Source organism: Pleurodeles waltl, chromosome 10 (assembly GCF_031143425.1).
Source record: "Pleurodeles waltl isolate 20211129_DDA chromosome 10, aPleWal1.hap1.20221129, whole genome shotgun sequence".
Classification (NCBI taxonomy): domain Eukaryota; kingdom Metazoa; phylum Chordata; class Amphibia; order Caudata; family Salamandridae; genus Pleurodeles; species Pleurodeles waltl.
Genome location: NC_090449.1, coordinates 326,539,820 through 326,553,536, shown reverse-complemented (window position 1 = coordinate 326,553,536; position 13,717 = coordinate 326,539,820). Strand labels below are relative to the sequence as shown.

Sequence of the window (13,717 nt, the reverse complement as noted above, 5' to 3'; positions counted from 1 at the left end):
TGGAGCAGCAGTGCTCGTAGGAACATTAAATGCACAGTGCTTCTCCATGGTAATTTCGGGTCCAGTTCTGAAATCACCTCTTGGAATGAAAGTGATCCCAGTTCCTTTCTTCCAAGGGAAGAGATCGTGTTCCGGAAGGCTCAGCTTTGAGCGTCATGAACATTGGCCCTCATCCTTGCATCCCAGTCCAATGCATAGCCACATAAAGCAAGCAGGTGTGTCTGTTTTCATAGTGTGGTGGTTCCAGTACAATGCATAGCCACATGAAGCAAGCCGGCAAGTGTGTCTGTTTGTCTAGTGTAGTGGTTATCATGCGCACCTCACATGCGAAAGGTCCCTGGTTCGAGTCGCTGGGCTTTTTCACAGTATTTGCATTTCCTGCCTCACCTGACAGGCAAGCTGAGATAAAAGAGACTGTGTCTATCCCTCACCATCGTGAGGTACTACGCTCCTGGGGCATCTGTCACAGCTCACCAAGAGGAGTTGCGCCAGCTTACGGCAGTCAGTTGCTCACTGTTTGACCTTTGCAATGAAGCCTGAGCCTACAGCATTCAACCCAGCCAAGGAAGGAAGGTACGAGAGCGAAAATAGCTTTCCTGCCCTCACCAAGAACACACACCTTGAGCAAATAAAGTGCCAGACTTACAAGGTCCTATCGCCACCGGAGCATCACTTTTAGTGACGCCCCGGTGGCACTATGCACTGCGCGGTATTTACAAGATGGCGTTCAGCCACTTTTTGTGGCTTAACACCACCTTGTAAATACGGCCCCTTAGCACGCAGCGCGTTCCCTGGAAGGGGCGTGCAATGGGTGTTGTTGGGAGTGTGCCACAGCAACACCATAGCATTTTGATGCTGCTCCAGATTTAGGAGTTGGCGTAAATCTGCGTCAGCACCAAAATCCAACGCCATCCCAGGGGTGTCGTTAGAGTGGCGCACTGAGGAGAAATGTTTTCATTTCTCCTTGTTTTTGCTCTTTCTATGTGTGATGCATTCTGCAGCACACATAGAAGTAAGAGCAAATCACCATTGAAGATTTTTTTTTTGGGCAGGAAGGTGTCCCTTCCTGCACAAAAACAATTTCCCCCTCAACGCAGTCATCCTTGTACCATGGTGCAAGAACGGCTGCGTTGGCGCTCAGCAGCTAATTTAGAGCTGGCGCAGGGGGAAGCACAGGGGTGCGCTGTATTCTACTAAATACGGCGCTTCCCTGCATTTTGAAAATGACGGCGCGTGGGGCTTGCAAATTTGGCACAGCGTCGCGCTTAGTCATTTTCTTGTAAATCTGGGCCAAAATGTCTAAAGGATAGAGGCTTTTTATGTCATGTTCGATGAAGACCATGCAAATGACTCTAGTCGTACTGCAGAAGAGAGCACCATGTGCAGTTTCTTGCTTTGGGATGTAGTCTCCCACTCTCTGTCACCAACCCTCCGAGCAGGGTCGGGGCCGTTGCATTTCTGTGCCCAGGCTCGTTGGTCTAGGGGTATGATTCTCGCTTAGGGTGCGAGAGGTCCCAGGTTCAAATCCCGGACGAGCCCATTTTAGCAGAAAACAATCAAATCCTGCTCAAAATACACAAGCGCTCAACATTTCTCATTCCACTCGAAGCATTGTTGCGCAAAACATATTTTTTGCCTCAGGCGAAAAATGGATTACAATGCCTTGGCTTCCTTCCTGCTTGCTCTCAGTGCGCCCTGTGTGATGATTTCACAGGCTCTCCTTCCTGGCATTTAGGCATCAGATATTTGTCTGTCTCTGCCCGCAGCTGTGGGATTTTTCAGGACGTCTGAGTGTATGCATGCTGGCTGACACCGCTGCAATTTTCACACTTACCCCTCGCATTCCGAGCAACTGCTGATAAAGTATAGAGGAAATCGTGCAAACATATGAGGGGAACTGTGCTCCTTCAGTCAAACCAGCAAGCTTGTTTCTGTAGTGTAGTGGTTATCATGTTCGCCTCACACGCGAAAGGTCCCCGGTTCGAGACCGGGCAGAAACACTTGGCAGCAGCAGCTTTTGTGTTTGCTCCCTAAAACCTCAGTCTCTCTCAATGCACACTTAGACAGAAATGACCTTTAAAAACTTGTGACCTGTGTAAAACGTGCTTTACTATTGCAGGACGCTAAAAAGTTATCTGCATCCCTCGGTGGTCGTGCATGTGCATTGTTTCTTGTTCTGTTTTTTTTTTTTTTTCTTGGCCATGTTATGTTGTGGGGCCTTTAAAGCTGTGACTTTGATAGGAACATTGCAAGCGGCAAAATCAACAAGTGCAGACTGAAGAGTCCGACCTGCACACTGTTTTGGCTGTCAGGATGGCCGAGTGGTCTAAGGCGCCAGACTCAAGAGAGCTTGATCTTTAGTGAAGCTGAGCCTTCTGGTCTCTTCATGGAGGCGTGGGTTCAAATCTCACTTCTGACAGGTGTATTTTCTTCCCTTAAATCTTGCTCTGCTTGCAGAGCCAGCTCCTCACACCACTATCTTTGGAAGCTGCTGTGGCATGTGAGGAGAAATCCACCAACCCATCGGCTGGGCCCTCAATCAAAATTCTGTGTATTACTGGAAGGGGCGTCTCAGGCACACCTTCTGTTAGAGCTGCACTTTATGACAGTAACTACCATGCTGGTTTCTACTTAAGCAGTTGATTCTATCGTTTGAAGTGAGGCTCTCCTGCCACCTTTTGGGCAAAGAAGACACTGCCCCTGCAACAACACAGGCAGACAAGCTCAAACTAGGTTTCTTGGTTAGGTGGGCGGAGCATATTGGCAATGGTGCCTCCTCGTGACTTGCAATTTACATGAAGAAGACAGAGAGGCAGCTGGGAGTAGGCAGTACCCATGAACCCCTGAACACTGTCTTGCGACTAGCACACAATTCTGAAATGAGGCGGGGGAAAGGAGGTGATTTCCCCATCAAGGGCCATTCCGGGAAATCAGCCACCCTGCGTCTCCCAGGTGAGTGTTTCAGGCCTATGAGCCACTAATATAAATCTCGCCTGATCGAGCGCTGATCGAGCAAGTGTGCTTGAATCCAAGAGGCATGCTCCTCTGGCTCAAGAGCTAGCAGGCCCTTCAGTGCTTCTGGTTGGGAAGTCTAAGGTGCAAGGGTCCATGACTTGCAGCGGGTTACAACTACCAGAAAGGGTCTGCTTTTCACATCAGTGCCCTAGTTCAGCTCACTGGCACAGGGCATTTTGACTACCTCTTGCCTTGCTAGAGACAAACAAAAAATCCTTGACAGAAAACATCAATTGCTATGGCACGCTTAGAGAGAGAGAGCCTCCAAATGGCCCTGCTTTTCGGAAAGACGCTTCAGAAGATGTTTCAAATGACTATGCTGCGGCAGTCTAGTTGGTATAGGGGTATGATTCTCGCTTCGGGTGTGAGAGGACCTCGGTTCAAATCCCAGACAAACCCCTACCTTTATAGGTTCAGTCTGTGTTTTAAACAGGAGTATTTATGCTTTTCACTCTTGTAAGATGTCATGTTGCAATTCAATACATGCTTTATACTGGCGTCGAGACGGTTCAGCATCATGAAGGTATGCGAGATTTCTTTGCAACTGCTTTTCTGTGCTGGAGCAGCAGTGCTCGTAGGAACATTAAATGCACAGTGCTTCTCCATGGTAATTTCGGGACCAGTTCTGAAATCACCTCTTGGAATGAAAGTGATCCCAGTTCCTTTCTTCCAAGGGAAGAGATCGTGTTCCGGAAGGCTCAGCTTTGAGCGTCATGAACATTGGCCCTCATCCTTGCATCCCAGTCCAATGCATAGCCACATAAAGCAAGCAGGTGTGTCTGTTTCCATAGTGTGGTGGTTCCAGTACAATGCATAGCCACATGAAGCAAGCCGGCAAGTGTGTCTGTTTGTCTAGTGTAGTGGTTATCATGCGCACCTCACATGCGAAAGGTCCCTGGTTCGAGTCGCTGGGCTTTTTCACAGTATTTGCATTTCCTGCCTCACCTGACAGGCAAGCTGAGATAAAAGAGACTGTGTCTATCCCTCACCATCGTGAGGTACTACGCTCCTGGGGCATCTGTCACAGCTCACCAAGAGGAGTTGCGCCAGCTTACTGCAGTCAGTTGCTCACTGTTTGACCTTTGCAATGAAGCCTGAGCCTACAGCATTCAAGCCAGCCAAGGAAGGAAGGTACGAGAGCGAAAATAGCTTTCCTGCCCTCACCAAGAACACACACCTTGAGCAAATAAAGTGCCAGACTTACAAGGTCCTATCGCCACCGGAGCATCACTTTTAGTGACGCCCCGGTGGCACTATGCACTGCGCGGTATTTACAAGATGGCGTTCAGCCACTTTTTGTGGCTTAACACCACCTTGTAAAAACGGCCCCTTAGCACGCAGCGCGTTCCCTGGAAGGGGCGTGCAATGGGTGTTGTTGGGAGTGTGCCACAGCAACACCATAGCATTTTGATGCTGCTCCAGATTTAGGAGTTGGCGTAAATCTGCGTCAGCACCAAAATCCAACGCCATCCCAGGGGTGTCGTTAGAGTGGCGCACTGAGGAGAAATGTTTTCATTTCTCCTTGTTTTTGCTCCTTCTATGTGTGATGCATTCTGCAGCACACATAGAAGTAAGAGCAAATCACCATTGAAGATTTTTTTTTTGGGCAGGAAGGTGTCCCTTCCTGCACAAAAACAATTTCCCCCTCAACGCAGTCATCCTTGTACCATGGTGCAAGAACGGCTGCGTTGGCGCTCAGCAGCTAATTTAGAGCTGGCGCAGGGGGAAGCACAGGGGTGCGCTGTATTCTACTAAATACGGCGCTTCCCTGCATTTTGAAAATGACGGCGCGTGGGGCTTGCAAATTTGGCACAGCGTCGCGCTTAGTCATTTTCTTGTAAATCTGGGCCAAAATGTCTAAAGGATAGAGGCTTTTTATGTCATGTTCGATGAAGACCATGCAAATGACTCTAGTCGTACTGCAGAAGAGATCACCATGTGCAGTTTCTTGCTTTGGGATGTAGTCTCCCACTCTCTGTCACCAACCCTCCGAGCAGGGTCGGAGCCGTTGCATTTCTGTGCCCAGGCTCGTTGGTCTAGGGGTATGATTCTCGCTTAGGGTGCGAGAGGTCCCAGGTTCAAATCCCGGACGAGCCCATTTTAGCGGAAAACAATCAAATCCTGCTCAAAATACACTACCCCTCAACATTTCTCATTCCACTCGAAGCATTGTTGCGCAAAACATATTTTTTGCCTCAGGCGAAAAATGGATTACAATGCCTTGGCTTTCTTCCTGCTTGCTCTCAGTGCGCCCTGTGTGATGATTTCACAGGCTCTCCTTCCTGGCATTTAGGCATCAGATATTTGTCTGTCTCTGCCCGCAGCTGTGGGATTTTTCAGGACGTCTGAGTGTATGCATGCTGGCTGACACCGCTGCAATTTTCACACTTACCCCTCGCATTCCGAGCAACTGCTGATAAAGTATAGAGGAAATCGTGCAAACATATGAGGGGAACTGTGCTCCTTCAGTCAAACCAGCAAGCTTGTTTCTGTAGTGTAGTGGTTATCACGTTCGCCTCACACGCGAAAGGTCCCCCGTTCGAGACCGGGCAGAAACACTTGGCAGCAGCAGCTTTTGTGTTTGCTCCCTAAAACCTCAGTCTCTCTCAATGCACACTTAGACAGAAATGACCTTTAAAAACTTGTGACCTGTGTAAAACGTGCTTTACTATTGCAGGACGCTAAAAAGTTATCTGCATCCCTCGGTGGTCGTGCATGTGCATTGTTTCTTGTTCTGTTTTTTTTTTTTTTTCTTGGCCATGTTATATTGTGGGGCCTTTAAAGCTGTGACTTTGATAGGAACATTGCAAGCGGCAAAATCAACAAGTGCAGACTGAAGAGTCCGACCTGCACACTGTTTTGGCTGTCAGGATGGCCAAGTGGTCTAAGGCGCCAGACTCAAGAGAGCTTGATCTTCAGTGAAGTTGAGCCTTCTGGTCTCTTCATGGAGAAGTGGGTTCAAATCCCACTTCTGACAGGTGTATTTTCTTCCCTTAAATCTTGCTCTGCTTGCAGAGCCAGCTCCTCACACCACTATCTTTGGAAGCTGCTGTGGCATGTGAGGAGAAATCCACCAACCCATCGGCTGGGCCCTCAATCAAAATTCTGTGTATTACTGGAAGGGGCATCTCAGGCACACCTTCTGTTAGAGCTGCACTTTATGACAGTAACTACCATGCTGGTTTCTACTTAAGCAGTTGATTCTATTGTTTGAAGTGAGGCTCTCCTGCCACCTTTTGGGCAAAGAAGACACTGCCCCTGCAACAACACAGGCAGACAAGCTCAAACTAGGTTTCTTGGTTAGGTGGGCGGAGCATATTGGCAATGGTGCCTCCTCGTGACTTGCAATTTACATGAAGAAGACAGAGAGGCAGCTGGGAGTAGGCAGTACCCATGAACCCCTGAACACTGTCTTGCGACTAGCACACAATTCTGAAATGAGGCGGGGAAAGGAGGTGATTTCCCCATCAAGGGCCATTCCGGGAAATCAGCCACCCTGCGTCTCCCAGGTGAGTGTTTCAGGCCTATGAGCCACTAATATAAATCTCGCCTGATCGAGCCTAATCGAGCGCTGATCGAGGAAGTGTGTTTGAATCCAAGAGGCATGCTCCTCTGGCTCAAGAGCTAGCAGGCCCTTCAGTGCTTCTGGTTGGGAAGTCTAAGGTGCAAGGGTCCATGACTTGCAGCGGGTTACAACTACCAGAAAGGGTCTGCTTTTCACATCAGTGCCCTAGTTCAGCTCACTGGCACAGGGCATTTTGACTACCTCTTGCCTTGCTAGAGACAAACAAAAAATCCTTGACAGAAAACATCAATTGCTATGGCACGCTTAGAGAGAGAGAGCCTCCAAATGGCCCTGCTTTTCGGAAAGACGCTTCAGAAGATGTTTCAAATGACTACGCAGCGGCAGTCTAGTTGGTATAGGGGTATGATTCTCGCTTCGGGTGTGAGAGGACCTCGGTTCAAATCCCAGACAAACCCCTACCTTTATAAGTTCAGTCTGTGTTTTAAACAGGAGTATTTCTGCTTTTCACTCTTGTAAGATGTCATGTTGCAATGCAATACATGCTTTATACTGGCGTCGAGACGGTTCAGCATCATGAAGGTATGCGAGATTTCTTTGCAACTGCTTTTCTGTGCTGGAGCAGCAGTGCTCGTAGGAACATTAAATGCACAGTGCTTCTCCATGGTAATTTCGGGTCCAGTTCTGAAATCACCTCTTGGAATGAAAGTGATCCCAGTTCCTTTCTTCCAAGGGAAGAGATCGTGTTCCGGAAGGCTCAGCTTTGAGCGTCATGAACATTGGCCCTCATCCTTGCATCCCAGTCCAATGCATAGCCACATAAAGCAAGCAGGTGTGTCTGTTTCCATAGTGTGGTGGTTCCAGTACAATGCATAGCCACATGAAGCAAGCCGGCAAGTGTGTCTGTTTGTGTAGTGTAGTGGTTATCATGCGCACCTCACATGCGAAAGGTCCCTGGTTCGAGTCGCTGGGCTTTTTCACAGTATTTGCATTTCCTGCCTCACCTGACAGGCAAGCTGAGATAAAAGAGACTGTGTCTATCCCTCACCATCGTGAGGTACTACGCTCCTGGGGCATCTGTCACAGCTCACCAAGAGGAGTTGCGCCAGCTTACGGCAGTCAGTTGCTCACTGTTTGACCTTTGCAATGAAGCCTGAGCCTACAGCATTCAAGCCAGCCAAGGAAGGAAGGTACGAGAGCGAAAATAGCTTTCCTGCCCTCACCAAGAACACACACCTTGAGCAAATAAAGTGCCAGACCTACAAGGTCCTATCGCCACCGGAGCATCACTTTTAGTGACGCCCCGGTGGCACTATGCACTGCGCGGTATTTACAAGATGGCGTTCAGCCACTTTTTGTGGCTTAACACCACCTTGTAAATACGGCCCCTTAGCACGCAGCGCGTTCCCTGGAAGGGGCGTGCAATGGGTGTTGTTGGGAGTGTGCCACAGCAACACCATAGCATTTTGATGCTGCTCCAGATTTAGGAGTTGGCGTAAATCTGCGTCAGCACCAAAATCCAACGCCATCCCAGGGGTGTCGTTAGAGTGGCCCACTGAGGAGAAATGTTTTCATTTCTCCTTGTTTTTGCTCTTTCTATGTGTGATGCATTCTGCAGCACACATAGAAGTAAGAGCAAATCACCATTGAAGATTTTTTTTTTGGGCAGGAAGGTGTCCCTTCCTGCACAAAAACAATTTCCCCCTCAACGCAGTCATCCTTTTACCATGGTGAAAGAACAGCTGCGTTGGCGCTCAGCAGCTAATTTAGAGCTGGCGCAGGGGGAAGCACAGGGGTGCGCTGTATTCTACTAAATACGGCGCTTCCCTGCATTTTGAAAATGACGGCGCGTGGGGCTTGCAAATTTGGCACAGCGTCGCGCTTAGTCATTTTCTTGTAAATCTGGGCCAAAATGTCTAAAGGATAGAGGCTTTTTATGTCATGTTCGATGAAGACCATGCAAATGACTCTAGTCGTACTGCAGAAGAGAGCACCATGTGCAGTTTCTTGCTTTGGGATGTAGTCTCCCACTCTCTGTCACCAACCCTCCAAGCAGGGTCGGAGCCGTTGCATTTCTGTGCCCAGGCTCGTTGGTCTAGGGGTATGATTCTCGCTTAGGGTGCGAGAGGTCCCAGGTTCAAATCCCGGACGAGCCCATTTTAGCAGAAAACAATCAAATCCTGCTCAAAATACACAAGCGCTCAACATTTCTCATTCCACTCGAAGCATTGTTGCGCAAAACATATTTTTTGCCTCAGGCGAAAAATAGATTACAATGCCTTGGCTTCCTTCCTGCTTGCTCTCAGTGCGCCCTGTGTGATGATTTCACAGGCTCTCCTTCCTGGCATTTAGGCATCAGATATTTGTCTGTCTCTGCCCGCAGCTGTGGGATTTTTCAGGACGTCTGAGTGTATGCATGCTGGCTGACACCGCTGCAATTTTCACACTTACCCCTCGCATTCCGAGCAACTGCTGATAAAGTATAGAGGAAATCGTGCAAACATATGAGGGGAACTGTGCTCCTTCAGTCAAACCAGCAAGCTTGTTTCTGTAGTGTAGTGGTTATCACGTTCGCCTCACACGCGAAAGGTCCCCGGTTCGAGACCAGGCAGAAACACTTGGCAGCAGCAGCTTTTGTGTTTGCTCCCTAAAACCTCAGTCTCTCTCAATGCACACTTAGACAGAAATGACCTTTAAAAACTTGTGACCTGTGTAAAACGTGCTTTACTATTGCAGGACGCTAAAAAGTTATCTGCATCCCTCGGTGGTCGTGCATGTGCATTGTTTCTTGTTCATTTTTTTTTTTTTTTTCTTGGCCATGTTATGTTGTGGGGCCTTTAAAGCTGTGACTTTGATAGGAACATTGCAAGCGGCAAAATCAACAAGTGCAGACTGAAGAGTCCGACCTGCACACTGTTTTGGCTGTCAGGATGGCCGAGTGGTCTAAGGCGCCAGACTCAAGAGAGCTTGATCTTTAGTGAAGCTGAGCCTTCTGGTCTCTTCATGGAGGCGTGGGTTCAAATCTCACTTCTGACAGGTGTATTTTCTTCCCTTAAATCTTGCTCTGCTTGCAGAGCCAGCTCCTCACACCACTATCTTTGGAAGCTGCTGTGGCATGTGAGGAGAAATCCACCAACCCATCGGCTGGGCCCTCAATCAAAATTCTGTGTATTACTGGAAGGGGCGTCTCAGGCACACCTTCTGTTAGAGCTGCACTTTATGACAGTAACTACCATGCTGGTTTCTACTTAAGCAGTTGATTCTATCGTTTGAAGTGAGGCTCTCCTGCCACCTTTTGGGCAAAGAAGACACTGCCCCTGCAACAACACAGGCAGACAAGCTCAAACTAGGTTTCTTGGTTAGGTGGGCGGAGCATATTGGCAATGGTGCCTCCTCGTGACTTGCAATTTACATGAAGAAGACAGAGAGGCAGCTGGGAGTAGGCAGTACCCATGAACCCCTGAACACTGTCTTGCGACTAGCACACAATTCTGAAATGAGGCGGGGGAAAGGAGGTGATTTCCCCATCAAGGGCCACTCCGGGAAATCAGCCACCCTGCGTCTCCCAGGTGAGTGTTTCAGGCATATGAGCCACTAATATAAATCTCGCCTGATCGAGTGCTGATCGAGCGCTGATCGAGCAAGTGTGCTTGAATCCAAGAGGCATGCTCCTCTGGCTCAAGAGCTAGCAGGCCCTTCAGTGCTTCTGGTTGGGAAGTCTAAGGTGCAAGGGTCCATGACTTGCAGCGGGTTACAACTACCAGAAAGGGTCTGCTTTTCACATCAGTGCCCTAGTTCAGCTCACTGGCACAGGGCATTTTGACTACCTCTTGCCTTGCTAGAGACAAACAAAAAATCCTTGACAGAAAACATCAATTGCTATGGCACGCTTAGAGAGAGAGAGCCTCCAAATGGCCCTGCTTTTCGGAAAGACGCTTCAGAAGATGTTTCAAATGACTATGCTGCGGCAGTCTAGTTGGTATAGGGGTATGATTCTCGCTTCGGGTGTGAGAGGACCTCGGTTCAAATCCCAGACAAACCCCTACCTTTATAGGTTCAGTCTGTGTTTTAAACAGGAGTATTTATGCTTTTCACTCTTGTAAGATGTCATGTTGCAATTCAATACATGCTTTATACTGGCGTCGAGACGGTTCAGCATCATGAAGGTATGCGAGATTTCTTTGCAACTGCTTTTCTGTGCTGGAGCAGCAGTGCTCGTAGGAACATTAAATGCACAGTGCTTCTCCATGGTAATTTCGGGTCCAGTTCTGAAATCACCTCTTGGAATGAAAGTGATCCCAGTTCCTTTCTTCCAAGGGAAGAGATCGTGTTCCGGAAGGCTCAGCTTTGAGCGTCATGAACATTGGCCCTCATCCTTGCATCCCAGTCCAATGCATAGCCACATAAAGCAAGCAGGTGTGTCTGTTTCCATAGTGTGGTGGTTCCAGTACAATGCATAGCCACATGAAGCAAGCCGGCAAGTGTGTCTGTTTGTGTAGTGTAGTGGTTATCATGCGCACCTCACATGCGAAAGGTCCCTGGTTCGAGTCGCTGGGCTTTTTCACAGTATTTGCATTTCCTGCCTCACCTGACAGGCAAGCTGAGATAAAAGAGACTGTGTCTATCCCTCACCATCGTGAGGTACTACGCTCCTGGGGCATCTGTCACAGCTCACCAAGAGGAGTTGCGCCAGCTTACGGCAGTCAGTTGCTCACTGTTTGACCTTTGCAATGAAGCCTGAGCCTACAGCATTCAAGCCAGCCAAGGAAGGAAGGTACGAGAGCGAAAATAGCTTTCCTGCCCTCACCAAGAACACACACCTTGAGCAAATAAAGTGCCAGACCTACAAGGTCCTATCGCCACCGGAGCATCACTTTTAGTGACGCCCCGGTGGCACTATGCACTGCGCGGTATTTACAAGATGGCGTTCAGCCACTTTTTGTGGCTTAACACCACCTTGTAAATACGGCCCCTTAGCACGCAGCGCGTTCCCTGGAAGGGGCGTGCAATGGGTGTTGTTGGGAGTGTGCCACAGCAACACCATAGCATTTTGATGCTGCTCCAGATTTAGGAGTTGGCGTAAATCTGCGTCAGCACCAAAATCCAACGCCATCCCAGGGGTGTCGTTAGAGTGGCGCACTGAGGAGAAATGTTTTCATTTCTCCTTGTTTTTGCTCTTTCTATGTGTGATGCATTCTGCAGCACACATAGAAGTAAGAGCAAATCACCATTGAAGATTTTTTTTTTGGGCAGGAAGGTGTCCCTTCCTGCACAAAAACAATTTCCCCCTCAACGCAGTCATCCTTTTACCATGGTGAAAGAACAGCTGCGTTGGCGCTCAGCAGCTAATTTAGAGCTGGCGCAGGGGGAAGCACAGGGGTGCGCTGTATTCTACTAAATACGGCGCTTCCCTGCATTTTGAAAATGACGGCGCGTGGGGCTTGCAAATTTGGCACAGCGTCGCGCTTAGTCATTTTCTTGTAAATCTGGGCCAAAATGTCTAAAGGATAGAGGCTTTTTATGTCATGTTCGATGAAGACCATGCAAATGACTCTAGTCGTACTGCAGAAGAGAGCACCATGTGCAGTTTCTTGCTTTGGGATGTAGTCTCCCACTCTCTGTCACCAACCCTCCGAGCAGGGTCGGAGCCGTTGCATTTCTGTGCCCAGGCTCGTTGGTCTAGGGGTATGATTCTCGCTTAGGGTGCGAGAGGTCCCAGGTTCAAATCCCGGACGAGCCCATTTTAGCAGAAAACAATCAAATCCTGCTCAAAATACACAAGCGCTCAACATTTCTCATTCCACTCGAAGCATTGTTGCGCAAAACATATTTTTTGCCTCAGGCGAAAAATAGATTACAATGCCTTGGCTTCCTTCCTGCTTGCTCTCAGTGCGCCCTGTGTGATGATTTCACAGGCTCTCCTTCCTGGCATTTAGGCATCAGATATTTGTCTGTCTCTGCCCGCAGCTGTGGGATTTTTCAGGACGTCTGAGTGTATGCATGCTGGCTGACACCGCTGCAATTTTCACACTTACCCCTCGCATTCCGAGCAACTGCTGATAAAGTATAGAGGAAATCGTGCAAACATATGAGGGGAACTGTGCTCCTTCAGTCAAACCAGCAAGCTTGTTTCTGTAGTGTAGTGGTTATCACGTTCGCCTCACACGCGAAAGGTCCCCGGTTCGAGACCGGGCAGAAACACTTGGCAGCAGCAGCTTTTGTGTTTGCTCCCTAAAACCTCAGTCTCTCTCAATGCACACTTAGACAGAAATGACCTTTAAAAACTTGTGACCTGTGTAAAACGTGCTTTACTATTGCAGGACGCTAAAAAGTTATCTGCATCCCTCGGTGGTCGTGCATGTGCATTGTTTCTTGTTCATTTTTTTTTTTTTTTTCTTGGCCATGTTATGTTGTGGGGCCTTTAAAGCTGTGACTTTGATAGGAACATTGCAAGCGGCAAAATCAACAAGTGCAGACTGAAGAGTCCGACCTGCACACTGTTTTGGCTGTCAGGATGGCCGAGTGGTCTAAGGCGCCAGACTCAAGAGAGCTTGATCTTTAGTGAAGCTGAGCCTTCTGGTCTCTTCATGGAGGCGTGGGTTCAAATCTCACTTCTGACAGGTGTATTTTCTTCCCTTAAATCTTGCTCTGCTTGCAGAGCCAGCTCCTCACACCACTATCTTTGGAAGCTGCTGTGGCATGTGAGGAGAAATCCACCAACCCATCGGCTGGGCCCTCAATCAAAATTCTGTGTATTACTGGAAGGGGCGTCTCAGGCACACCTTCTGTTAGAGCTGCACTTTATGACAGTAACTACCATGCTGGTTTCTACTTAAGCAGTTGATTCTATCGTTTGAAGTGAGGCTCTCCTGCCACCTTTTGGGCAAAGAAGACACTGCCCCTGCAACAACACAGGCAGACAAGCTCAAACTAGGTTTCTTGGTTAGGTGGGCGGAGCATATTGGCAATGGTGCCTCCTCGTGACTTGCAATTTACATGAAGAAGACAGAGAGGCAGCTGGGAGTAGGCAGTACCCATGAACCCCTGAACACTGTCTTGCGACTAGCACACAATTCTGAAATGAGGCGGGGGAAAGGAGGTGATTTCCCCATCAAGGGCCATTCCGGGAAATCAGCCACCCTGCGTCTCCCAGGTGAGTGTTTCAGGCCTATGAGCCAC

The 13,717-nt window shown here is 48.7% G+C and overlaps 8 non-coding genes across 8 annotated transcripts; all 8 read left to right on the top strand.

Moving 5' to 3' along the window:
* The first annotated feature begins 1,467 nt into the window (after positions 1 to 1,467).
* On the top strand, positions 1,468 to 1,539 carry TRNAP-AGG (transfer RNA proline (anticodon AGG)). Its single transcript has one exon. It is a non-coding gene; the product is annotated as a tRNA-Pro (tRNA).
* Positions 1,540 to 1,927: 388 nt separating this feature from the next.
* Positions 1,928 to 2,000, top strand: TRNAV-CAC (transfer RNA valine (anticodon CAC)). Its single transcript has one exon. It is a non-coding gene; the product is annotated as a tRNA-Val (tRNA).
* A 3,040-nt stretch (positions 2,001 to 5,040) lies between these two features.
* On the top strand, positions 5,041 to 5,112 carry TRNAP-AGG (transfer RNA proline (anticodon AGG)). Its single transcript has one exon. It is a non-coding gene; the product is annotated as a tRNA-Pro (tRNA).
* A 388-nt stretch (positions 5,113 to 5,500) lies between these two features.
* Positions 5,501 to 5,573, top strand: TRNAV-CAC (transfer RNA valine (anticodon CAC)). Its single transcript has one exon. It is a non-coding gene; the product is annotated as a tRNA-Val (tRNA).
* Positions 5,574 to 8,622: 3,049 nt separating this feature from the next.
* Positions 8,623 to 8,694, top strand: TRNAP-AGG (transfer RNA proline (anticodon AGG)). Its single transcript has one exon. It is a non-coding gene; the product is annotated as a tRNA-Pro (tRNA).
* A 388-nt stretch (positions 8,695 to 9,082) lies between these two features.
* Positions 9,083 to 9,155, top strand: TRNAV-CAC (transfer RNA valine (anticodon CAC)). The gene has a single exon. It is a non-coding gene; the product is annotated as a tRNA-Val (tRNA).
* Positions 9,156 to 12,206: 3,051 nt separating this feature from the next.
* Positions 12,207 to 12,278, top strand: TRNAP-AGG (transfer RNA proline (anticodon AGG)). Its single transcript has one exon. It is a non-coding gene; the product is annotated as a tRNA-Pro (tRNA).
* A 388-nt stretch (positions 12,279 to 12,666) lies between these two features.
* TRNAV-CAC (transfer RNA valine (anticodon CAC)) lies at positions 12,667 to 12,739 on the top strand. The gene has a single exon. It is a non-coding gene; the product is annotated as a tRNA-Val (tRNA).
* Positions 12,740 to 13,717: the final 978 nt, after the last annotated feature.